Here is a 27,926-nt window from a genome sequence, read left to right on the forward strand (position 1 = left end):
TCCCCAAAACATCTCTCTGGGTCATCCCCGCGTACCAGCCCCAAGCGTGCCATATCCTGCATCGGACATAGACTGGCAATTCGATTCTTACATGATATTATACATGTTTCAATGTTATTCTCCCAAATCATCTCACCCTCTCCGTCTCCCACTGAGTCCAAAAGTCCGCTATACCCATCTGTGACTTTTTTGCTGTCCTGCATACAGGGTCATCATTGCCATCTTTCTAAATTCCATATATATGTGTTAGTATGCTGTATTGGTGTTTTTCTTTCTGGCTTACTTCACTCTGTATAATTGGCTCCAGTTTCATCCATCTCATCAGAACTGATTCAAATGTATTCTTTTTAACGGCTGAGTAATACTCCATTGTGTATATGTACCACAGCTTTCTTATCCATTCATCTCCTGATGGACATCTAGGTTGTTTCCATGTCCTGGCTATTATAAACAGTGCTGTGATGAACATTGGGGTAAATAAGCGTGTTTGTAAATAAAATTTAAGGTACACCCATAAGATTTCAATTTTATTTATATTCAGCTTGATGGTGAACTGGCTATAGCCTGTCACTTCTTATATATCAAACATTAGTTTCCTAAATGAAAAATTAAATTGTGTATCTTGAATGTACTTCTTGGAACAATTTTCAGAAATGCATTAATGTATTAGAGGATATGATTGTTTTTGGTGAATGGTTTATATAATAGTTTTGAAATTTGGATTATAGGTTGAATGCTATACAATGGAAATATGTATCACAATGGTCTGTTTGTATATTAGAGGAAGATATGGATATCTGATATTCTGAAAGCTTACTAGATACTTCTGTTTTCATAATGCACTCATTAATGTAATTTTTATAATTTTGCACTTAGAACAAATTCATTTTATTGTAGCACAGATATATAAGAAATACCTTGGGCAAAATAGCATAAACATGCATTTTTAAAGTAGAAAATATAATAAAGGTTCCTATCAGAGTTAGTAATAATGTCTCAATTCAAGCAGTTTTAAAGAACCTCAAATATAATCAATATTCTGCATTTTACTAACTATAAAATAGTATACTGATTAGTTTAGGTCTAGATATGAATGGGTTTCCTAATCCATTCAGGTGTCTTAAGTATAAATTACACAAAAGTGAGTAAGAGGCATTTCACTAACACATTTTACGTCCTCAAAATTTATTAAGTGAAAAATTGGAAAATGAATAAGTGAATCAATTAAATTAGTAAATTAATGAATCTAAATTCTTAATATAGTTTATTATAATACTATGCATTAAAGATAAATATATGTACATGCATTTATATGTACATGTGTCTATGTACACCTATACATACAAACATACATGATATCTTAAAATCACAAGTGATAATGTTCATTATAGACTGAATAACTGTATCATTCAAATATCATTCATACTTGAAGCCCTACCCAGCAAATGTGTTGGTATTTGGTAGTGGTGCTTTTAGAAAGTAATTGGGTTTAGATGAAGTCATGATTTTAGGTGGGGCCCTCATGGTAGGATTAGAGCCCTTGAAGAAGGGAAGAGACAGGAGGTGTCTGTCTGTATGCATGCATACACTGAGGGAAGACCATGTAAGCACACATCCAGGAGACAATGTGCAAGTCTTGGTTCTTCTTACCAGGAACTCAATCTGCCGATCTTGGACCTCTGGGCCTTCAGATCTGTCAGAAATAAATGTCTGTTGTGTAAGACACCCAGGCTATAGTATTTTGTGATGGCAGCCCAAATGATAAAACAGTGTCTAACTTAGTCATAGTGAAGTTAGTCAAAGTGAAGTTCTTCTTGTTCTTTTGGCTTATTTCCACGATCAGTGTGATTCTGAAAAAGTTCAGTCTGTAGGTACTTGCATATAGCAGTTCTGTCAGTGTGAAGAATTCAGACCAATGTCTGCCCTGTACCTCCACCTTAGCATCCATTGTAGTGACTGCATATCATGGCATTTGATATCACCTGCAGATGCTAAAAAAACGAATACCATTTGCAGATATTGAAAAATAATGTGTTTACTCTGAAGACACTGATTTTAAATGTTCAGTTCATTTTCTTACAGGAATTTGGAGTAGATGTGGAATAAATTTTGAATGTCTTCTTAATGTAGAGTTAAAACAAAATACAAAGCTACAGTACTGTTCACATGCTGCTGCTGCTGCTAAGTTGCTTCAGTCATATCCGATTCTGTGCGACCCCGTAGATGGCAGCCTACCAGGCTCCCCTGTCCCTGGGATTCTCCAGGCAAGAACACTGGAGTAGGTTGCCATTTCCTTTTCCAACGCAAGAAAGTGAAAAGTGAGGTGAAGTCACTCGTGTCTGACTCTTAGCGACCCCATGGACTGCAGCCTACCAGGCTCCTCTGTCCATGGGATTTTCCAAGCAAGAGTGCTGGAGTGGGGTACCATTGCCTTCTCTGAAGTTAATAAATATGGTGAATAAAATAAAGGCAGAGGCTATAAGATATCTTTTGTCTCTATATAACACTTAAAATCTATTTTAAGAAAGCTATAAGTACTTGGAGAAGGAAATGGCAACCCACTCCAGTGTTCTTGCCTGGAGAATCCCAGGGACGGGGGAGCCTGGTGGGCTGCCATCTATGGGGTCGCACAGAGTCAGACATGACTGAAGTGACTTAGCAGCAGCAGCAAGTATTTCTGCTTTCTTAAATCTTTCCTGTTTGTACTGAAATTCAGTATTTTATACATTTAATTATAATAAATTGAACTCTGTAAATCTATTGTGGAGCTAATTTGAGGCTAATAAATGTCAGAAACACTAGTTGACCAGGTAATACTCACCTTGCATTAAAATTACTTTTGATAGTTTTTGATTTGAAGTTTGTGTGGCAAATAATTTATATTCCTTAAAGAAGATAATATTTACAATTAGATTTATTATTAGCAATCTAAAAGAGGCACAATTAAATTTAAAGATGCATTTCTCAAGTTATTTAGTAGTTTTTAAAAAAATGTTTGAGTCTCTTCTTCATTAATGTTATTTTTTGTTTATTTTCTTTAACAGTTAAAGGGAACCAAAGCTTTTATTTTTATGTAGGATTCAATTTTATTTTGTTACTAAAGGCAGGCTATTGATAGAAAATTACTATTATGTGAAGCTAGTATGAAAAATTTAGACTCTTGGCTGGTAGAGAATGCCCTGATCTGGACTACTCTAAATTATGCTCTGAAGTATTTCAAGCAATTTAGGCATTGTACTATAATTAATGAATTTGGAAAATACTATAAAATATTAATTGAGTAAATTAGAATGGAAATTTCCAGGAAAAAACTTGACAACTTAAGCATTTTTTCATATACCATTGATACTATATTTGATATTAAGGTGGTGGTAGCTTGCAATATGTTTTCTCATATTTTTTCACAAAAGTGCCAATTTAAAGTATATCCCTTTTCTGTGTGATTAGGACAAGTATCCCTTAGGAAAGAGTCATTATAATGGGTTCTAACTGATGAAATAATCAGGTTTCAAACATATAGAGTTTTTATTGAGAACTATTATTATTTTAATATAGCTAAGCTATGGCTACCTAATTAATTATTAAACTTTAGATTGCCATTGTTTGCTTCATCTCTTTCTGATTTCCTTTATTTATTGAATTCCTGTTTGGTTAATTTAAGGCAGTATAGAGAGAAGAAATAAATAATTTTAATTTTTTTCTTTCAAGAAATGGAAAAGTATTGTTATATCTTTCAAAAATTCTTATGATTAAAAAAGTATAGAATAAAATCCTTTTAAAAATACTTATCTAACCTTTTTTTCTAAATAGAGATATGTAAGATACACCTCCAATAAAATTTTAAATTGGACCAATACTATAATTTAAATAATGAGGAAGATCTATCTCCTGATCTTTCTATTTCAGATGCTAATTTTTTTGTATTATTATTATTTTTGTACTATATTTATTTATTTTATTATTATTTTTTATTTTACTTTACAATACTGTATTGGTTTTGCCATACATCAACATGAATCCGCCATGGGTGTACACATGTTCCCAATCCTGAACCCCCCCTCCCACAATTTTTGAAAATTTCTTTTAAAACATAAATCTTTATTCCCCTTCTTTAGTTAGTGTGCTTTTTCTTGGATATATATTGTTTCTAAGAAATCAGCTTGAGACTATCTTATCAAAGGACTTACCAATGACAGTTTGGATGAAAGTAGAAAACATCTTCATTTACCAAATAAAGTTGGACTTGATATTATTAAGGGTTTAAATATGCTGATATAATCTTGTGAATTAGTCAAGCTTTGAAACACTGTGGGGGAAAAAAAAATCTGTCAATAAGTGAAATGTTAAGGAATCATTGGAGAAGGAAATGGCAACCCACTCCAGTATTCCTGCCCGGAGAACCCCATGGATGGAGGAGCCTGGTGGGCTACAGTCCACGGGGTCGCAAAGAGTCGGACATGACTGAGTGACTTCACTTTAAGGAATCATTATATGTGAGATATGCCTGTAGACTGCATTGAAGAAGGAATTTCCTTACCTGATTTCTGTAGTGACCTCAGACTTCATCTACATGTCAGTAATATACTGCATTGCTAATAATGATGTAAGAGTTGAACCTGAGTGTTTCACAGGGTTCATATGTATAGATCACTTAATTTAATCTTATCAGAGTTTTAAAGGTTTTAGTCATATTCTATGTGAATACATAATACAAGTTTAAATGATTCAGGAACAAGGCAGTTTGAAGTTCAAGAGTTTTAATTCATATATTATAGATATTTGTTGTCTTTTTGAATGTAGAAAGAAGAAATCCTGAAACTGAGTAAATATTTCTAAACCACTTTCTGAAGGATGGCATCTTTTCACAAATATTCACCAGTGTGAGCCAGACCTATCTAGGAAAAGAATGAAGGGATGTTGCAAACAGTAAACTATTGTGCATTTCAATCAAAGGCAGGAAAATGGAGAGCTTGATATGTGTCTTAATTCCCCCAATTCTTGTCCTTGCTGCCATGTTTTCAACAGCCTGTCCATATTTAATGTGGCAGATAAATAAGTATGGGTGGACCCAGTAGGAGAGTCACTTTCCATTGATTGAATTGGCAAGGAATGATGCTTTAGTAATGACCCTCCATGTATTTTGCAATCCTATTAGCAATACAATGTAAGTTAATAGAAAGTTTTAGGGATGGACCCATATGTGGTTGGCTTTGGGAGTTTGCAGTCTTATGTGGTAAGTTACACAGGTCTCTGTGCTTAGAAGGGCCCCATGCTTTGTTGTCACAATCTTGAAATTATTCATTTGAATAAGGGACCCCATATTTTCCATTTTCACTGGGCTCCTTGCTACAAATTTTGTAGCTTACTGTGGTCCCATGTTGGAGAAGATTCTTGAGAGTCCATTGGACTGCAAGGAGATCCAATCAGTCCATCGTAAAGGAGATCAGTCCTGGGTGTTCATTGGAAGGACTGATGTTGAAGCTGAAACTCCAATACTTTGGCCACCTGATGCAAAGAGCTGACTCATTTGAAAAGACCCTGATGCTGGGAAAGATTGAGGGTGGGAGGAAAAGGGGACGACAGAGGAGGAGATGGTTAGATGGCATCACCAACTCAATGGACATGAGCTTGGGTAAACTCCAGGAATTGGTGGGAGACCTGGCATGCTGCGGTTCATGGGATTGCAAAGAGTTGGACACGACTGAGCGACTGAACTGAACTGTGGTCCCGTGAATATCATAAGTTGAGTGGAAAAATGAAATTCTCCAAATGTTGTATGTTGCTAAATAGCCATATCTATCTTTGACGTCAGTACAGAAAATAAGTTTATTATTTCAGAGGAAAATAATCATTAGAAACACAGTTTAGAAAATACTGATGTCCTGCTACTCAACCAGACATTCATTTGCATATTTAACAAGGTATTTTCTCTTTATTTTGTCCTAGAATGTCAGTATATATCAATGATATATACAGTATATCAATGTCTTCCAACTAAATACAGTTGATTAGACATCTGTCGAGTTGGCCAAAAAGTTCACTCAGTTTTTCGTATGGTCAAACCTGATTAAACTTTTTGGCCAATCCAGTATAACCCTTTAGTCTTCAATTAATTTGGAAAGTCTCCTTTTTGACTTGGTATGTTTTTTTCCGTCCAAATAAATATTCGTGTTACATTCCTTATTTACTGATATTTCTACTTGGCATTCTCTTTTAGCTGTATGGGATGAAAAATCTACAAATACAAATAGAGAGCATTCCAAGATAACTGACACACAGAAATAGAAACCCATATAAATTGTTTTCACTTATGCTGGTATTTTCATTATGTTTATCTTGCTTTTAATGAAGCCTTAGGAAGCTGGACTATGGCTAATTTCAGATAAATGCATAATCTCTATACCTAGTTATAAAATAGGTATTACAAAATAAAGTGGTTAAACATAGGCCTTTTTTCCCAACTCAAATTATACAGCCAAAGGATTCCCTGTCTCAATTCATGGATCATTCTTTCCAGTTCTAGGGTACCAAAGTAGGTACAATAAGTGGCGTTTGACAGGAAAGTTAGGTTCCAGACCTTCTGCAGTAGGATAATGTTCTCATCAGACATGCTCCTGAAATCATCATCGGATTCAGTTTAATGGATTCAAAGACTCATTTGTTGTGAACAAAAAGGCATATTACTTTTAGTTGAATTAGCATTATGTTGGCAGAGCTTAAGACAACTTTTGGCCTGGTTGATGTTTGGATTCAGTTCTCTGAATATTTATTTCAAGCCAAATGTCTAACTAGACAGAAATCTGTGCATGTAGTCATTTATTGTGACAACAACTACATCATTAGACAAACCAGTCTGGTCACAGACAATGAGTTAGCCTCCATGTCTTTAGCCAGCTTCCTTCTGTGAGTTCCAATTTAAATCAGTTCAATATGCTTTCCAGTTCAAATTTATACGAAACAGAAAGAAAGCTAGGGGAAAAATGCTGTACTCATTTCTATTTTTTGCATATTGTAAGACTAGAAAGGAATTGTTAAGCTTCATATTTTTATGAGGATCAGTAATTTTAAAGTTAAGTATCCAACTTACCAATTTCATTTAAATAGTAAAATTGGTGCCTTGGAATTTCTTTAAACTGATCTTATTAGAAGGCCCTGAATTTTTGGAATGAAGCAATTCAGTGCCGTATAAAGTTTTTATAGTATTTCAGAATTCTAAGAGAAAGATCACCTTCCAAATTGTAGATGAACTTCTGGTATGCCAGACCCCTCTACCTACTAAAGGCATATTCATTCTGCTAAATTGTAAATATTAAATCATTTTGACTTTTTAAAGTTCTTTGTTAAAAGAATATAGAATGAAAATATAATTTTTATAGTCTTTTGCTAATAGGGCAATGAATCTGCCAAATGAGAAGTTTTACAAAACATTCCTTTACATAAAGTACTTTAAGTGGTGATATTTAGTGGTAAAGCATGTTACTGTTGAAATTTAATGCATCTTTAATAGCAGGCAAGAGATTTCAGAGATGAAGTCCCATGAAATACTACAAGTTTGTTTTTAAATTTTGGGGTTTGTGTGTATAAATGTATATGTTTAGAACTGTGACAAAATAATCTTATCTGTTTATACCACTTTATGGAGCATTTTCACATAAATTATTTCATCGTATCCTAACAACTCTGGAAAGAAGAAAACTGGCGTTTTATCCCTATGTCACAGATGAAAATAGCTAAGAATCTAAAGATTAAATAAACTTACCTGATTTCTGACACTATGAGTTATCTTGGAGAACACTGTTCCTTTAATATTTAAATTTTTTTAAAAACAATCACTATAGATAATGTATTATCAGCAGAAGATAAGTGAAGTTTTGTGTGTTGTCTATGAATGCACATAAGTGTGTACACTTATATAAGTAAGTTCTTATTAAAATAGCTTAGTAATATCTATTAGACAGTCTAAATAATATGAAAAATAGAAATAGAGGCCTGGACTAGATAGTCATTTCAAACACAGAACTCTTTCTGTTACACTGTGTGGCCTCCATATTGTTTGTGTTACTGGATTTTAAAAATTGAGTAGATCCTTTCCATTAGCAAGCATAAGATCAAACAACATGTACAAACCATATGCCTGCTTTACAGCTGTATTTCTTCCAATCACTGTTAACTATGATATTCATAATTAAATTGAATGTAAGTAAAAATGGCTTATCCAGTTGACTTAAGGGGATATAACATTAGAGACTTTAATATTATGAGTTATTTCTAATGATATGGTTAGATGTGTGTGTGTGTTTAACTCTTCCACTTATTTGGAATCATGAGTAAATGATTGGCTAGGTGTGCAAGGGACTTTGCTTCCTTTAAACACTAAAAATACCCTTTGCTTCAGTCTGTACATACATATCACAAAGTAGTGCAGAGGGAATTATCCTGTTCATCAGACTGATGTTGATTACAAAACTTGGCAATAATGGGCTGGAAATATTATGATCTGTTTTTAAAATGCAGTAACATGGTTGATAAATGCATTTTAAGCTGTTTTGTAAAATGAAAGTTACCTCATTTTGAATGATCTATGTAACTGAATACATTTGGAATGGAATGTGTGTGGAATGGAATGGAAGTATTAGCTGAGACCTGAAGACAAGAGGAATAGCATTCTAAATTACAAGATTATCATGATTGATTTGAAAAAAGAAATAAAGGGAAAAACTAGTATTAGGATTCTTAAACACTTTACCAAAATTAAGGAGGAATTTGAAGATTTACAAATAGAGTTTCTTGTGTACTGTGATTTCTATTCCAACATCCTCCAAAGTGGCATGAGTGTGTGCATAAATCTCTCCATGTGTGTGCTTTTAAAGAAACCAAAGATTGGGTTTATCAGTTTGAATGATATGGAGGACCAGGTATGTGAGAGAAAGGCTGAATAATTACCTTGACTTCAGAGAGACCAAGACCTAATTGTGTTGGACTTTATAGTAGATGTTTAGTAAAAAAAAAAATAAAGGTCTTTCCCATGTACCTGATGAGGATTTATGGCAAAGAGCTGGTGTGGCATCATTTTAGTCTAGAAGCTGCAGATACTACAGGATAATTAGTGAGTAAGAATGTTGCATTTATCCTTGTCAGGGGAACCTTAGGTTGTTGTTCAGTTGTGTCTGACTGTTTGCAGTCTCATGGATTGCAGCACGCCAGGCTTCCTTGTCTGTGTCCCTTCCCTTCACTCTCTCTCAGATTTTCCTCAAATTCATGCCCATTGTGTCAATGATTCCATCCAACTATCTCATCTTTGTTGCCCCCTTGTCCTCCTACCCTCAGTCTTTACCAGCATCAGAGTCTTCTTCAGTGAGTTGGCTCTTCACATCAGGTGGCCAGCCATCAAGGGCTTCGCATCACGGGCTTCCCTGGTGTCTCGGACAGTAAAGCACTCACGTGCAGTGCAGGAGACCTGGATTCAATTCCTGGGTCAGGAAGATCCCCTGGAGAAGGAAATGGCAACACAATCCAGTATTCTTGCCTGGAGAATTCCATGGATAGAGGAGCCTGGTGGGCTACAGTCCATGGGGTCACAGAGTTGGACATGACTGAGCGACTAACACACACACAACAGGTGACCAAAGTACTGGAGCTTCAGCTTCAGCATCAGTCTTTCCAATGAATATTCAGGGTTGATTTCCTTTAGGATTGACTGGTTTCATCTCCTTGCTGTCCGAGGGACTCTCAGAGTCTTCTCCAGCACCACAGTTCGAAAGCATCAATTCTTATGGTTCGGTTCTCACATCCATACATGACTACTGTAAAATCATAACTTTGTATAGAACTTTGTTGGCCAAGTGATATCTTTGCCTTTTAATATACTGTCTAGATTTGTCATAGTTTTTCTTCCAAGGAGCAAGCATCTTTTAATCTCATGGCTTCTGTCACCCTCTGCAGTGATTTTGGAGCCCAAGAAAATAAAGTCTGTCACTGTTCCGATGTTCCCATGCCCAGCTATTTGCCTTGAAGTAATGGGACCAGCTGCCATGATCTTTGAACGTTGAGTTTTAGGCCAGCTTTTTCACTCTCTTCTTTCACCTTCATCAAGAGGCTCCTTAGTTCTTCTTTAGCTTCTGCCAATAGGATGATATCATCTGCATATCTGAGGTTACTGATATTTCTCTCAGCAGTCTTGATTCCACGTGGAGCTTCATTCAGCCTTGTATTTTGCATGATGTACTCTGTACATAGGTTAGATAAGCAGGGTGACAATATACAGCCGTGATGTACTCCTTTTCCAATTTTGAACCAGTCTGTTAGATTTCTCAGAAGGTAGGTAAGGTGATCTGGTATTCCCATCTCTTTAAGATTTTTCTACAGTTTGTTGTGATGCAGTCAAAGGCTTTAGCATAGTCAATGAAGCAGAAGCAGATGTTTTTCTGGAATTCATCCTTGTTGGGGGAGCTTTGGGTAAGAAAATCCAAACTAAAGTGGTAGGGGGAAAGAGGAAATATTTCTTCCTTGTTGAGCTTATGAAAGTACTTAGGAGCAAAGAATCACTGCAAATAATTGGTAAGTTGTGAGCACTCCAACACTAGCTCCTCACCAATCAAGAAAGAACTTTTCTATTCCCCTCTCTTTGATCCAAAGCTGAGGACTTTAGAAATTGGTGTTAGCAAGATGAGAGAGAAAAGGTAAGAGCATGAGCCTGAAAAAGAGAGGCCATCATTTCCAAGGCTTAGTTATCAAAATAGGTATTACAGTAGTAATCTTTTTGTACATTGTTTTTCATCTTTTGTACATTACAATCTTTTTGTTCATTGAGTATTTTGATGTAATATCTTTATATATGGCAATATTCATGGTTTGGTCAGTAAGTCGTGTCCGACTTTTGAAACCCCATGGATAGTAGCCCGCCAGACACCTCTGTCCATGGGATTCTCCAGGCAAGTATACTGCAATGGGTAGCTACTTCCTTCTCTAGGTGATCTTCCTGACCCAGGAATTGGACCCAGGTCTTGTGCATTGTAGGCAGATTCTTTACCAACTGAGCTATGGGGGAAGCCCCATATATGCCAATATGTGTTTCTAATTTTGGGTTTCACAAATTTTTCTCTTAGATATTTCTAAAATTTGTAGGAGTCCTCCTTATAGAACAAAGTTATACTCTAAAGATGATATAATTGAATTTAGTAAGGGACATCATTTAAATACTACTTTTAATCAAATTTATTGGTCCTACCACTGAAAGATGTAACTTTAAAACTAACAGAATAGGAATAAATTTTAAAACTTTTGTTTATATCTTAATCTATTAACTTAATTTTAAAATGGATTGATTATTTTTTCTGAGTTCTAGCTATTTAGATAACATTGCCTATTTCAAGTATTAAATAACTTTGGTTGTGTTTATTTTACCTTAAAAACCAAGAGATTTAAAAAAATAGTTTAAATCATTTTACTTAAAATTTCTCCTTTATATTACAGCTTTTAAGACTGAAATGTTGTAATTTGTTTTGATGCAAATTTGGTCAATAGCATTGTAAAACATTTGCCAAACCTAGTACTTAAAATGTCAATTTAAAAAAATGTTGATCATCAGAGAATGTATCTGTGCTTCATTACTTTGAGGCTAACAATTGCTCAATAATAAATTATCTTGTGAATGTATGCTGCAAGGATAGATGTGCATATTTGTGTACATGCTAGAAACACACGATGCAGTCAATATAAGAACACTTTAAGTGTCATAATCTTAAATGAAATATTAGGTTGACGAAAAAGTAATTGTGATTTTGGACTGTTAATTTTAATTCATTATAGCTAGGCTCAAACACATCTTTATTATTCAAAATAGGAACCATTGCAACCAACACATTTTTGACAGTGAGAAATAAGTTTGTTTATTTCTATAGCATAAAAATCTGTGCTTCAGGATTCAAGGAACTCTTGGAAAGCATTTTCTGCCTCCTGCTGGTTGTGGAAGTATTTTCTCTGCAATAAGTTATCAAGATGCTTGGAAGTGGTAGTTTGTTGGTGAGAGGTCAGGTGAATATGGTGGATGAGGCAAAATTGTAGCCCAGTCCGTTCTACTTTGGAAGTGTTGGTTGTGCAAAGTATGACTGGGTGTTGTCGTGGAGAGAATTGGGCCTTTTCTGTTGACCAGCGCCGGCTACAGGTGTTACAGTTTTCAGTGCATCTCATCAATTTGCTGGGCATGCTTCAGCTGCAATGGTTTCATCGGGATTCAGAAAGCTACAGTGGATCAGATGTGCAGCAGACCACCAAACAGTGACCATGACGTTTTTTGGGTGCAAGTTTGATTTTGGGAAGTGCTTTGGAGCTTCTTCACAATCCAGCCACTGAGCTGGTCATCACTGGTTGTCATATAAAATCCATTTTACACCACACGTCACAATCCAATTGAGAAATAGTTCTTTGTTTTTGCATACAATAAGAAAAGGTGACATTTCAAGACAGTGTCAACAACAGTTCAAGACAATTTTTTTGATTTTCAGTCGGTGCATGAGGCATCCACTTATCAAACTTTTTCACCCTTTCAAATTGCTTCACATGTTGCACAGCCATAATATGGTAGACACTGAATTCTTCAGCAACTTCTCATGTAGTTATAAGAGGATCAGTTTTGATAATCCTCTCAATTAGCCTTTGTTAACTTTTGATGGCTGGCCGCTGTACACCTCATCTTCAAGGCTCTTGTCTCCTTTGCAGAACTTCTTGGGCCAGCACTGCACTGTTCACTCATTAGCAGTTCCTGGGCCAGATGTGTTGTTGATGTTGTGAGTTGTCTTTGCTCCTTAAAACCCATTTTGAATTGAAATTGTAAACAATGCTCAGATTTACTTTTGGTCTAACATCATTTCTATAGTCTAAAATAAATATAAAATGAACAAGTAATAAATCATTAGCAAAAAAAAAAGCAGAAACTATGCATTAAAATGATGTATATTATTTAAGTATGTATTCCAGTATCAAATGGCAAAGTTGAACAGTGCAAAACTGCAATTACTTTTGCACCAAACTAATAACTATGATTTGGGAGAATATGTAACTGCTAGTAGTACATCAGTCAGTCAGGCAGTTCAGCAAGTTCAGTCGCTCAGTCGTGTCTGACTCTTTGCGACCCCATGAACCACAGCACGTCAGGCCTCCCTATCCATCACCAACTACCAGAGTCTACCCAAACCCATGTCCTTGAGTCAGTGATTCCATCCAACCATCTCATCCTCTGTCATCCCCTTCTCCTCTTGCCCTCAGTCTTTGTCAGCATCAGGGTCTTTTCAAATGAGAGCTCTTCACATCAGGTGGCCAAAGTATTGGAGTTTCATCTTCAACATCAGTCCTTCCAATGAACACCCAGGACTGATCTCCTTTAGGATGGACTGGTTGGATCTCCTTGCAGTCCAAGGGACTCTCAAGAGTCTTCTCCAACACCACAGTTCAAAAGCATCAATTCTTTGGCGCTCAGCCTTCTTTATAGTCCAATTCTCACATACATACATGACCATAGGAAAAACCATAGCTGCCTTGATCTGATGGACCTTTGTTGACAAAGTAGTGTCTCTGCTTTTTAATATGCTATCTAGGTTGGTCATAACTTTCCTTCCAAGGAGCAAGAGTCTTTCAATTTCATGGCTGCAATCACCATCTGCAGTGATTTTGGAGCTCAGAAAAATAAAGTCAGCCACTCTTTCCACTGTTTCCCCTGTTTCCCCATCTATTTGCCATGAAGTGATGGGACTGGATGCCATGATCTTTGTTTTCTGAATGTTGAGCTTTAAGCCAACTTTTGCACTCTCCTCTTTCACTTTCATCAAGAGACTCTTTAGTTCCTCTTCACTTTCTGCCATAAGGGTGGTGTCATCTGCATATCTGAGGTTATTGATATTTCTCCCAGCAATCTTGATTCCAGCTTGTGCTTCTTCCAGCCCAGCATTTCTCATGACGTACTCTGCATATAAGTTAAATAAAGCAGGGTGACAATATATAGCCTTGATGTACTCATTTACCTTTTTGGAACCAGTCTTTTGTCCCATGTCCAGTTCTAACTCTTGCTTCCTGACCTGCATACAGGTTTCTTAACAGGCAGGTCAGGTGGTCTGGTATCCCCATCTCTTTCAGAATTTTCCAGTTTTTTGTGATCCACACAGTCAAAGACTCTGGCATAGTCACTAAAGCAGAAATAGATGTTTTTCTGGAACTCTCTTGCTCTTTTGATGATCCAGCAGATGTTGGCAATTTGATCTCTGGTTCTTCTGCCTTTTCTAAAACCAGCTTAAACATCTGGAAGTTCACAGTCTACATATTACTGAAGCCTGGTTTGGAGAATTTTGAGCATTACTTTACTAGCATGTGAGATGAGTGCAATTGTGCGGTAGCTTGAGCATTCTTTTGCATTGCCTTTCTTTGGCATTGGAATGAAAACTGACCTTTTCCAGTCCTGTGGCCACTGCTGAGTTTTCCAAATTTGCTGGCATATTGAGTGCAGCACTTTCACAGCATCATCTTTTAGGATATGAAATAGCTCAACTGGGATTCCATCATCTCCACTAGCTTTGTTTATCATGATGCTTCCTAAGGCCCATTTGACTTCACATTCCAGGATGTCTGGCTCTAGGTGAGTGATCACACCATCGTGATTATCTGGGTCGTGAAGATCTTTTTTGTACAGTTCTTCTGTGTATTCTTGCCACCTCTTCTTAATATCTTCTGCTTCTGTCATGTCCATACCATTTCTGTCCTTTATTGAGCCCATCTTTGCATGAAATGTTCCCTTGGTATCTCTAATTTTCTTGAAGCTATCTCTAGTCTTTCCCATTCTATTGTTTTCCTCTGTGTCTTTGCATTGATCACTGAGGATGGCTTTCTTATCTCTCCTTGCTATTCTTTGGAACTCTGCATTCAAATGGGTATTTCTTTTTTTTTTTTTAATATAAATTTGGGATGGTTCGGGTAGGGAAGTGGGAGGAGGGTTTAGGATGGGGAACACGTGTATACCCATGGCAGGTTCATGTTGATGTATGGCAAAACCAATACAATATTGTAAAGTAATTAACCTCCGATTAAAATAAATAAATTTATATCAAATGGGTATTTCTTTCCTTTTCTCCCTTGCTTTTTACTTCTCTTCTTTTCACAGCTATTTGTAAGGCCTCCTCAGACAGCCATTTTGCTTTTTTGCATTTCTTTTTCTTGGGTATGGTCTTGATCCTGTTATACTAAATTTCACTTTTATTTTTTGGCTTATATACATATCACTTTTATTATTAAAAAAAAAAGGCAGAATTCTTACCTTACATTACTCTTAGAGTTGGGGCTTCCCAGATGGCTGAGATGGTAAACAATCGGCCTGCAGTGTAGGAGATCCAGTTTTGATTCCTGGGTTGGGAACATCTGCTGGAGAAGGAATGGCTGCCTACTCTAGTATTCTTGCCTGGAGAATTCCATGGACAGAGAAGCCGGGCAGGCTACAGTCCATGAGGTTTCAAAGAGTCAGACACGACTGAGTGACTAACATACATGCTCACACACATTCTTAGACTTAGGTGAAAAAAAAATGAGAGGATGATATTATTTAGTGAGACCACACATGCAGTTTGTGTTGTAGATAGATCTTTACATAATTTAAAACAAACATTAAATGCATTTCAGGATTTTCCAGCATAAAACAGATGAGAAAATAAAAATAGAATTTTCTGAGAAGAAATCCATATGTGGGTTCCATATTTTCTTAATTTAAGTTTACCTTCTCAATGATAGTTTCTTAAAAAAATAAAAGTTTTCCCCCATTTGCAATTATTCTCAAACACTATGAAATTTCATGTATATTGTGCACTAGAGTGTATTTATTATTATTCTTGACTTTCTAACCCTGACCCCCAATTTAACACTAACCAATGAGTTAATAAATATATTACACAGTTTTCACAATCGCAGTGATTCTTATCATATATTTCTTAATAAAAATCATTTGTAATGTAATCTTTTAGTAATTGTATTGTATGGCTGTGTAAAATGTCTTGCTTCTTTTATAATAATTATACAAACCTATTCAAGAGTCGCAAAGAGTCGGACGTGACTGAGTGACTTTCACTTCACTTCATTCAATAGTTGAGGCTTCCCTGGTGGCTCAGACGGTAAAGACTCTGCCTGCAATGTGGGAGGCCTGGGTTTGAAACCCTGGGTTGGGCAGATCCCCTGGAGGAGGACATGGCAACCCACTCCAGTGTTCTTGCTGGAGAATCCCCAGGGACAGAGGAGCCTGGCAGGCTACAGTCTATGGGGTCACAAAGTGTCAGTCATGACTAAGCACAGCGGAGTACAGCATTTAATGTTGAAAATCCAGAAAATCAAATAGAACACAGTCATTTCTTTCAGATTTTATAATTCACTAGTCCAGGAGGTTTCTTTAGGATCTAACAAACTATTTCATATTTGTTGTTTTCTGTAGATGAATACAGGATTTATTTCAATGTTTATGTCAATAACTAGAACACATGAATTTAGACTTCAGAGTGCTCTGATGCTGAGTCTGAATAAATATTCCACTATGAAATTTGTGTCTGGCGTGATGTCTTGTGAGAGCTCAGACTTAATTGTACATTTGTTACTGAGCCATAATGATCAACATTTTTGTTGTATCATTCAGTGATTTATCATCATGTTGGAGACTGATGAATGCACCTCATGGTGTCAGCGCAGTGGATCCAGCAACTTGTTCCACAAATTTAATAGCAAAAATACATAATGAATTCTCCACGTGAGTGTGTGATAGGCAAAACTGGTCATCATACTTTCCAGACTAGTCATCACTGTTTTACCTTGGATGTATTTTTACATTGTACCTGAAGTAGAGAGCTGCCAGTTCTTATGCTAACACAATCAATTTCTGAAATAGACATACTTATAAATACACAATTATACCTAAATGTAAAATTTCATTAGGATAGGCTAAATTATACCATGGTAAGAAATAACCAACAAATCTTGAGGACTTTGAAACATCAGATTTATTTCTCATATTGAAAGTACAGTGAGAAATAACCGGGTGCTCTGCTTCATGTTGTCACTGTCCTTACCTGTGACCTAGGCAGATAGAGCAGTCACTCTCTAGAGCTTTGTCAGTTGTTATGCCAGAAGGAAAAGAGCACATGTTGAAGTTCTGCTGGGTCTTGAAACTTCTGCTTTAGGAGAGGCACGTGATACTGACACATTTTTGGTCAAAAGTGATTCTATTGTGCATAAAATTTGAAATCATGAGAAAATATTGAATTAAAGAAAACTTTTCAGAATGTAATAAACTATTATTGAAAAAATTAGGTTAATATATGTATAAGCATATATTTTTGTTCTTCTAAATAAAACACATATTCAGATAATGGTCATAAGCAAATTATTTTGCAAACCTTATATTGTAGACCTTACGCATAAATTTTAAATTTTACCAAGTTTTATGGTAGTGATATAATTGTCATTCATCATGATGATAAATATATCTTAACACACAGCTTAATACATAAAATCTATAATATATTGATGGAAAAGAAGACAAATTCTAGGATATCAGATGGCCTTTTATAAAAACTTCTAATTCACTGATGTAACTTAGTTTTGCTGTTTAGAGTTTATTATTAAAAGTCAGTAGTGTTTTATGTATATGCATGAGTAAATATATGTAGTATATATTGAGAAATATGCCTATTTATTAATTTACTTAAAAACATATACACATATATTCAAGAAGTATCTATAGGTTAGTTGTGAAGAGAATGAACTTTGAAATCAGAGTGCTTGGGTTCAAATCCTGTCTTTGTCACTTAGGTTTGTAATTTTAGACAAGTTATATAAATTCAACTGTGCCCTCAGTTTCCTGACCATAGAAGAATACTTTACAATTATTAAACATTCAATACTTGGTAGTTTCTGTTATTTTTGTTTGATATTCACATACTCAACTCACTATTTTTGTTTTTTTTTAAACATGAATAAGACACTTTCCTCAGAAGTTTTAGTGCAGTGCTTTTTTTTAATGCAATGTGATAAGCTCAGCAGTAATAGAATTTAGAAGAGGAAGAAGTGCTATTAATAATTCAGGAGGCATGTTCCTTGGGATTCAGGAAGGCTTCCAAATGAAGGTGACTATTTTAGAGGAATTTGCACAGGTAGGAGGTAAGGGAGAGCAAGTTGTGCAAAAAAAAAAAGGAATACATTGTAAAGAAAGTAGAGTAGGTGTTGAAAGCATGGCATGTTTGGGAAACTGCAGAGAACTGTGAATGGGAGGGTCTGGAATGTGTGGAGAGGGAGAGAAGACCCAGACCACAAAGACCTTTATGTCTCATTCTAAGGAGTTTGGACTTTTTCTTGGTGGTAATGGAGAATCACCAAAGGACTCATAATGCTAGTATTGGTATCTTTAGAACCAATAATCAATGTACTCAGAAGTACATTATCCAAAATGACAAACCAGAGTTAGTTCTTAGTCTATGATGAGTCTCTGAAAGGTTTTTAACAGTGAGCAACAAAAAGTAAATTTTTCATTAATGTATCTGTCCTGTACTCTTTATTCAGTTTAGCTTTCCTGTAATCTTAAATCATTTAGTCCTTATAATGAAAACTAGATAAGTATAATCCATGTAATTGTCTTTTATCTGCAATTTGTAACAGCACATAAGTAGTAGTAATTTTGTCCCTAATATGGCCTCAGCCATATATGCTATTCTCATTTTGCACCAAGAAATTGGCCATCTCATCCTCCCAGACTGAGTCAGTCATGCTAGTTCGGTGTCTGCTGTTCTATTTTAAGTCCAAAGTGAAACCTGCTTTTGTATAGGTTCCTTTTGACTCTCAGGGAGTTCTTTTTTTTTACAGTGATTTACTAACACATGAAGTATTATGCTGACAGGTGTTTGATGGCAAAAACAACTTAAACTTAGTCTGTCGCCGCAGGTATAAGTTATCTAGCTCTATGTGAAACTGCTCAGACTCCTATCAGTGATATGTTAATCATACTGTGGGATATTTAAATAAGCTTAAGACCTGGAACAAGATCAGAAGTAGGATAGATAGAAACTGATCAAGCATATTCACTTAGGGCTTCATCCTTTTTGTGTTGTGAAGATATAGATTTAGAGGATTCATCAGTTCATACTGTGAGTGGCCTATGACTTGTCCCGCAACTTTCTTAGGATTTAGATTTCTTCATCTGACCTCTGAATTGGAAATATCATACCCCTATGATGTAACATTTGGAAAATCATACCCTTGTTAAATTCAATAGTTTAACAATGAGACTGTAGGAAATTTTAGGTATGCTGCCGATTTAAGTCAGCATTATATTCAACCTCAATAATATTCTGAAATAAAGAACCAAGTGTAGTTGAAAGACAACTGGTCTTTATGATACCTGAGATTTTTCTTTCTGTGGATACTTGCTAAGTTCTTTCTGTATAGAAATTCCTGTTCTAGATACTAGCATGCTAAAATGATTAAGTACAGTCCTTAACCCTGAAGATCTTAGCCTAGAGAGGGAAATAAATTTGTGCAATTAATTTTGAAAACATATCCTCACCTCCTTCAGATCTTTAGTTAAATATTATTCTTCCTACTGAGGCCTTTCCAGACTATCCTATATAAAACTGCACACACCATCTTCAAATGCATACTTTCTATCTCCCTTCACTTCTAATTTTCTTCTACTTTTATTTACCTAACATACTGTAAGTAACATATCATACTTAAACTATTTTTTCTTTTTTGTTTGCTTACTGTTTTTGTCTCATGTTTTATTCTTTATTTTTGTTAGTTTAGTCCTTACTGATTGTTTTTATTTTTGACTTCTTCTTTTTTTTTTTTTTTTCTTACTTTTCTTTCCACTTGTTTGTTTCTGTTTGGCCTTATTTTTATCATTTGTCTTGGATTTAGTTTGTCTGTCTTATTTCTTACTTTTTTTTTTAGGTGTATTGTTGCTATTTGTCTGTTTTTGTTTTACTACTTGTCTTATATTTTGTCTGTGCCCCGCCCCCCAACCCCGCTTTTTTTTCTTTTTTTGTGACCATGCTGTGTGACTTGTGAGCTCCTCATTCCCCAGCCAGGAGTCAGGGTATGGCCTCTGGGGTTGGAGTACTGAGTCCAGGATGCTGGACCAGCAGATAATAACTTGGCCCAAGGAATATTAATCTGAGGCTGCTCCTCTGGAGATATCCACCTAAAAACCAAGACCCAGCTCCACACAACTGCCTGAAGGCTCCAGTGCCAGACACCTCATGTGACCCTGCGCATCAGCTCCACCTCCCAGAGCACAGGCAGGTATATCTCCCACAAGGAAGCCTATTTAAGCCCCTGGACCAACCTCACTCACCACAGGGCAGACAACAGAATCAAGAGGAACTATGACCTGCAGCTTGCAGAAAGCAGACCATAACCTTAGTAAGTCAGACAAAATGAGATAATAGAGAAATATGTTGCAGATAAAGAAGCAAGGTAAAAACACAAAAGACCAAATAAATGAAGAGGAAATAGGCAATCTACCTGAAATAGAGTTCAGAGTTGTGCTAGTAAAGATGATCCAAGATTTCAGAAACAGAATGGAGGCATGGACTGAAAAATAAGAAATGTTTAACAAAGACCTAGAGGAATTGAAGAACAAACTATCAATGATGAACAACACAATAACTGAAATAAAAAATACACCGGAAGGAATCAATAGCAGGAAAGCTGCAGTAGAAAAACGGATAAGTGAGCTGGAAACTGGAATGATTGGAATAACTGCCATGGAGCAGAGTAAAGTCAAAAACATGAAAATAATTGAGAACCATCTGAGATATAAATGCTAATAGCCATAAAGGGGAAATCACAGTAACACAATAATAGTGAGGGACTTTAACACTCCTATTATGAATAGATCATTCCAGACAGAAAATTAATAAGGAAATACAAGCCTTAAATTATACATTAGACCATGTAGACTCAATTGATAGTATAGAACATTCCATCTGAAAACAGCAGAATATACTTTCTTCTCAAGTGCACAGAAACCATTCTCCAGGATAAATCACATCTTGGGTCACAAATCAAGCCTCAGTAAATTTAAGAAAATTGACATCATATCAAGCATCTTTTCTGACCAAAATGCTATGAAATTGGAAATCAGGAAAAGAAGAGAAAATTGTGAAAATGCAACTCCAGATAATAAACAAAACAACCTAATTGAAAAAATAGGTAGAAGACATAGTTAAACATTTCTGCAAAGAAGATGAAAAAATAGGTGGAAGACATAGTTAGACATTTCTGCAAAGAAGACATACAGATGGCCAGCAAACACGTGAAAAGATGCTCAACTAATTATTAGAGCAACACAGATCAAAACTACAATGAGGTGTCACCTCACACTAGTTAGAATCAGTTTAGTTCAGTTGCTCAGGCTTGCCTGACTCTACAACTCCATGGATTGTAGCACACCAAGCCTCCCTGTCCATCACCAACTCCCAGGGGTTTCAGTTTAGTTCAGTCGCTCAGTCGTGTCCGACTCTTTGCGACCCCACGAATCGCAGCACGCCAGGCCTCCCTGTCCATCACCATCTCCCGGAGTTCACTCAGACTCACGTCCATCGAGTCAGTGATGCCATCCAGCCATCTCATCCTCTGTCGTCCCCTTCTCCTCCTGCCCCCAATCCCTCCCAGCATCAGAGTCTTTTCCAATGAGTCAACTCTTCGCATGAGGTGGCCAAAGTACTGGAGCTTCAGCTTTAGCATCATTCCTTCCAAAGAAATCCCAAGGTTGATCTCCTTCAGAATGGACTGGTTGGATCTCCTTGCAGTCCAAGGGACCCTCAAGAGTCTTCTCCAACACCACAGTTCAAACACATCAATTCTTCAGCCTCAGCCTTCTTCACAGTCCAACTCTCGCATCCATACCTGACCACAGGAAAAACCATAGCCTTGACTAGGCGGACCTTAGTCGGCAAAGTAATGTCTCTGCTTTTGAATATACTATCTAGGTTGGTCATAACTTTTCTTCCAAGGAGTAAGCATCTTTTAATTTGATGGCTGCAGTCACCATCTGCAGTGATTTTGGAGCCCAAAAAAATAAAGTCTGACACTGTTTCTACTGTTTCCCCATCTATTTCCCATGAAGTGATGGGACCAGATGCCATGATCTTTGTTTTCTGAATGTTGAGCTTTAAGTCAACTTTTTCACTCTTCTCTTTCATTTTCATCAAGGGGCTTTTTAGCTCCTGTTCACTTTCTGCCATAAGGGTGGTGTCATCTGCATATCTGAGGTTATGGATATTTCTCCTGGCAATCTTGATTCCAGCTTGTGTTTCTTCCAGTCTAGCATTTCTCATGATGTACTCTGCATATAAGTTAAATAAGCAGGGTGACAATATACAGCCTTGACGTCCTCCTTTTCCTATTTGGAACTAGTCTGTTGTTTCATGTCCAGTTCTAACTGTTGCTTCCTGACCTGCATACAGATTTCTCAAGAGGCAGGTCAGGTGGTCTGGGATTCCCATCTCTCTCAGAATTTTCCACAGTTGATTGTGATCCACACAGTCAAAGGCTTTGGCATAGTCAATAAAGCAGAAATAGATGTTTTTCTAGAACTCTCTTGCTTTTTCCATGATCCAGCGGATATTGGCAATTTGATCTCTGATTCCTCTGCCTTTTCTAGAACCAGCTTGAACATCAGGGAGTTCACAGTTCACGTATTGCTGAAGCCTGGCTTGGAAAATTTTGAGCATTACTTTACTAGCGTGTGAGATGAGTGCAGTTGGTGGTAGTTTGAGCATTCTTTGGCATTGCCTTTCTTTGGGATTGGAATGAAAACTGACCTTTTCCAGTCCTGTGGCCACTGCTGAATTTTCCAAATTTGCTGGCATATTGAGTGCAGCACTTTCACAGCATCATCTTTCATGTCCATTGAGTTAGTGGTGCCATCCAGCCATCTCATCCTCTGCCGTCCCCTTCTCTTCCTGCCCTCAATCTTTCCCAGCATCAGGGTCTTTTCAAATGAGTCAGCTCTTCACATCACGTGGCCAAAGTATTGGAGTTTCAGCTTCAACATCAGTCATTTCAATGAATATCTAGGACTGATGTCCTTTAGGATGGACAGGTTGGATCTCCTTGCAGTCCAAGGGGCTCCCAAGAGTCTTCTCCAACACCACAGTTCAAAAGCATTAATTCTTTGGTGCTCAGCTCTCTTTATAGTCCAACTCTCACATCCATACGTGACTGCTGGAAAAACCATAGCTTTGACTAGATGGACCTTTGTTGTCAAAGTAATGTCCCTGCTTTTGAATATGCTGTCTAGGTTGGTCATAACTTTTCTTCCAAAGAGCAAGCGTCTTTTAATTTCATGGCTGCAGTTACTGTCTGCAGTGATTTTGGAGCCCCAGAATAATCTGTCACTATGTCCACTGTTTCCCCATCTATTTGCCATGAAGTGATGGGACCAGTTAGAATGATCACCACCAAAAATCTGTGAGCAATAAATGCTGAAGTGGGTGTGGAGAAAAGGGAGCCCTCTTCACTGTTGATGGGAATGTAAATTAACATGGCCACAATGGAAGTTCCTTTAAAACTAAACAGGATGGAAGTTCCTTAAAAAACTAAAAATAGAGCTTCCATATAATTGAACAATCCTGCTCCTGGGCATATACCCAGGGAAAACTATAATTAAAAAGATACATGCACCCCCTCATTGCAGCACTATTTATAATAGCCAGGACATGGAAGCAACCTAAGTATCCATCAACAGAGGGGTAGATAAAGCAGATGTGGTACATATATACAGTGAAACATGATTCAGCTGTGAAAGGAACAAAACTGTGTCACTTGAGGAGATGTGGTGGATTTATAGACTATCATACAGAGCGATGTAAGTCAGAAAGGAAAAATATATATATTAATGGTTATGTGTGGAATCTAGAAAAAATGGTATAAATGATCTTATTTGCAAGAAAAAATAGAGATACAGATGTAGAGAATGAATATATGGATACCAAAGGAGAAAGTCCTGGGAGTGATGGGATGAATTGGGAGATTGGGATTGACGTATATACATTTGATACTGTCTATAAAATAGATAACTAATGAGAAACTACTGTATTAACCTAGGGAACTGTACTTTTGTTCTGTGGTGAACTCAATGAGAAGGAAATCCAAAAAAAAGAGCTGGTGTATTTATACATATAGCTGATTCGAATATACTGTCTTGATTGATCCTCACAATGACTCTCTGAGGAAAACTTGATATTTTATAAATAAAGAACTTTATGAATAAATTACTGGTTAAGTCTTGTCTAAGATTGCACAGCTAATAATGATAAGAGTTGTGACTGGGATCCATGTCTAATCCTGAGGTGCTCTGTCTACTGAGAACAAAAATGAGTCCAAAGACAATGGGTAAAGAATGATATTCATGATTAATTTGTAAGATAAATGCTTAACAGATGGACACTCTTATAACTAGTTTCAGTAACGCTGAAGAAGCTGAATGGTTGTATGAAGACCTACAAGACCATTTAGAACTAACACCCCCAAAAGATATTCTTTTCATTATAGGGGACTGGAATGCAAAAGTAGGAAGTCAAGAAACACCTGGAGTAACAGGCAAATTTGGCCTTGGAATAGGGAATGAAGCAGGGCAAAGGTTAATAGAGTTTTGCCAAGAGAAAGCACTGGTAATAGCAAATATCCTCTTCCAACAACACAAGAGAAGACTCTACACGTGGACATGGTCGACACCAAAACCAGATTGATTATATTCTTTGCAGCCAAAGATGGAGAAGCTCTATACAGTCAGCAAAAAGAAGTCCGGGAGCTGACTATGGCTCAGATCATGAACTCCTTATTGCCAAATTCAGACTTAAATTGAAGAAAGTGGGGAAAACCATTAAACCACACAGGTATGACCTAAACCAAATCCATTATGACTATACAGTGGAAGTGAGAAATAGATTTAAGGGATTAGATCTGACAGAGTGCCTGGTGAACTATGGATGGAAGTTCATGACATTGTACAGGAGACAGGAATCAAGACCATCCCCTAGAAAAAGAAATGCAAAACAGCAAAATGGCTGTCTAAGGAGGCCTTACAAATAGCTGTGAAAAGAATAGAAGTGAAAAGCAAAGGAGAAAAGGAAAGATATACCCATTTGAATGCAGAGTTCCAAAGGATAGCAAAGAGAGATAAAGCCTTCCTCAGTGATCAGTGCAAAAAAAAAAAAGAGGAAAACAATAGAATGGGAAAGACTAGAGATCTCTACAAGAAAATTAGAGAGACCAAGGGAACACTTCATGCAAAGATGGGCTCGATAAAGGACAGAAATGGTATGGACCTAACAGAAGCAGAAGATATTAAGAAGAGGTGGCAAGAATACACAGAACTGTACCAAAAAGATCTTCATGACCCAGATAATCACGATGGTGTGATCACTCACCTAGAGCCAGACATCCTGGAATGTGAAGTCAAGTGGGCCTTAGGAAGCATCATGATAAACAAAGGTAGTGGAGATGATGGAATCCCAGTTGAGCTATTTCATATCCTAAAAGATGATGCTGTGAAAGTGCTGCACTCAATATGCCAGCAAATTTGGAAAACTCAGCAGTGGCCACAGGACTGGAAAAGGTCAGTTTTCATTCCAATGCCAAAGAAAGGCAATGCAAAAGAATGCTCAAGCTACCGCACAATTGCACTCATCTCACATGCTAGTAAAGTAATGCTCAAAATTCTCCAAACCAGGCTTCAGTAATATGTAGACTGTGAACTTCCAGATGTTTAAGCTGGTTTTAGAAAAGGCAGAGGAACCAGAGATCAAATTGCCAACATCTGCTGGATCATCAAAAAAGCAAGAGAGTTCCAGAAAAACATCTATTTCTGCTTTAGTGACTATGCCAGAGTCTTTGACTGTGTGGATCACAAAAAACTGTGGAAAATTCTGAAAGAGATGGGAATACCAGGCCACCTGACCTGCCTCTTGAGAAACCTGTATGCAGGTCAGGAAGCAAGAGTTAGAATTGGACATGGAACAACAGACTGTTTCGAAATAGGAAAAGGAGTAAATCAAGACTGTATATTGTCACCCTGCTTATGTAACTTATATGCAGAGTACGTCATGAGAAATGCTGGGCTGGAAGAAGCACAAGCTGGAATCAAGATTGCCGGGAGAAATATCAATAACCTCAGACATGCAAATGACACCACCCTTATGGCAGAAAGTGAAGAAGAACTAAAGTGTCTCTTGATGAAAATGAAAGAGGGGAGTGCCAAAGTGCGCTTAAAGCTCAACATTCAGAAAACTAAGATCATGGCACCTGGTCCCATCACTTCATGGGAAATAGATGGGGAAACAGGGGAAACAGTGGCTGACTTTTTTGGGGGGGCTCCAGAATCACTGTAGATGGTGATTGCAGCCATGAAATTAAAAGATGCTTACTCCTTGGACGGAAAGTTATGACCAACCTAGACAGCATATTCTAAATCAGAGACATTACTTTGCCCAAAAAGGTCCATCTCGTCAAGGCTATGGTTTTTCCAGTAGTCATGTATGGATATGAGAGTTGGACTATAAAGAAATTGAGCACCAAAGTATTGATGCTTTTGAATTGTGGTGTTGGAAAAGACTCTTGAGAGTCCCTTGGACTGCAAGGAGATCCAACCAGTCCATCCTAAACGAGATCAGACCTGGGTGTTCATTGGAAGGACTGATGTTGAAACTGATAGTCCAGTACTTTGCCACCTGATGCAAAGAACTGATTCAGTTGAAAAGACCCTGATATTGGGAAAGATTCAGGGCAGGAGGAGAAGTGGACAAGAGAGGATGAGATAGTTGGATGGCATCACCGACTCAATGGATATGAGTTTGGGAACGCTCCGTGAGTTCGTGATGAACAGCGAGGCCTGGCATGCTGTGGTTCATGGGGTTGCAAAGAGTCGGACACAACTGAGCAACTGAACTGAACTGATCTCTAGAATCGAAACATAATTTTCTCTAGTTACTCAGTGACTTAAAATTCAGTTAACTTTTTGAACTTTTAGGTTGTAGTGTGTATGTGCATAGTGCTAAATCACTTCAGTCAAGTCCAACTCTTTGCGACTCTATGGAGTGTAGCCTTCCAGGCTCCCCTCTCCGTGGGATTCTCCAGGCACGAACAGGAATGGGCTGCCATTTCCTTTCTAGAGGATCCTTTTCCAGGGATTGAACCCGTGCTCCTTATATCTCATGCATTGTCAGGTGGGTTCTTTCCCACTAATGCCACCTGGCATATCCAAGTGTTAATTCATTTTGCAAAGATTCTGCTAATAACTCTTAACAAAAAAATGTCACCTCTACACATAAGTTGGTTAATAGCCAGTTTATCTTTTAAAAGTTGTGTCTTTTTGTGAAAGCTTGACGATTAAAGAGTGGATTAACAATTATTGTTCAAATAAAAAGTAAGGTGAAAGTATTTTGACACAATCAGGTAAAAATTGGTTTGTAAAATTTCATTTTTATTTGTCAGTGTTTTTGCTGTTCAGCTTGAGCTCCAGCAATGCAGTCCACTATTTTTTTAAGAACATAATTTGAACTTAGGTATAGCCTTTAAAAATTAAATATGATTTTTAAAATTAAAATATCTAAGGAAAGGGAACAATGCCTCATGCCTTAATTTAAGGTGCCTTTCCCATTATATGACCTATTCCTGGATGAAACGTATACTGAAATACTTAATAAGAAAAATCTGTTCAATTATTTGAACTGTTTGTCCTTACTCACTAAAGGACATAGAAAATTTAGTCAAGAGAATACTTTTAAGGAATTAGGTTCTCTTTAGTGACCACCAATTTGAAGTATCTATAACTTAAAGATTCGGGGCCCCAAATCTGCAGTCTGTCATTCTTGAATTTTCTTTGGGTTTTATTCTCACATTCAGTCAATCAC

At 36.9% G+C, this 27,926-nt stretch overlaps 1 protein-coding gene across 1 annotated transcript in view; it reads left to right on the forward strand.

Moving 5' to 3' along the window:
• The window catches only part of LOC120854102 (receptor tyrosine-protein kinase erbB-4), a 1,232,614-nt gene that overhangs the window by 129,092 nt on the left and 1,075,596 nt on the right, over nt 1–27,926 (forward strand). The window lies entirely within an intron of this gene.

The sequence above is a fragment of the Oryx dammah genome, unplaced genomic scaffold, assembly GCF_014754425.2.
Source record: "Oryx dammah isolate SB20612 unplaced genomic scaffold, SCBI_Odam_1.1 HiC_scaffold_27, whole genome shotgun sequence".
Lineage (NCBI taxonomy): Eukaryota > Metazoa > Chordata > Mammalia > Artiodactyla > Bovidae > Oryx > Oryx dammah.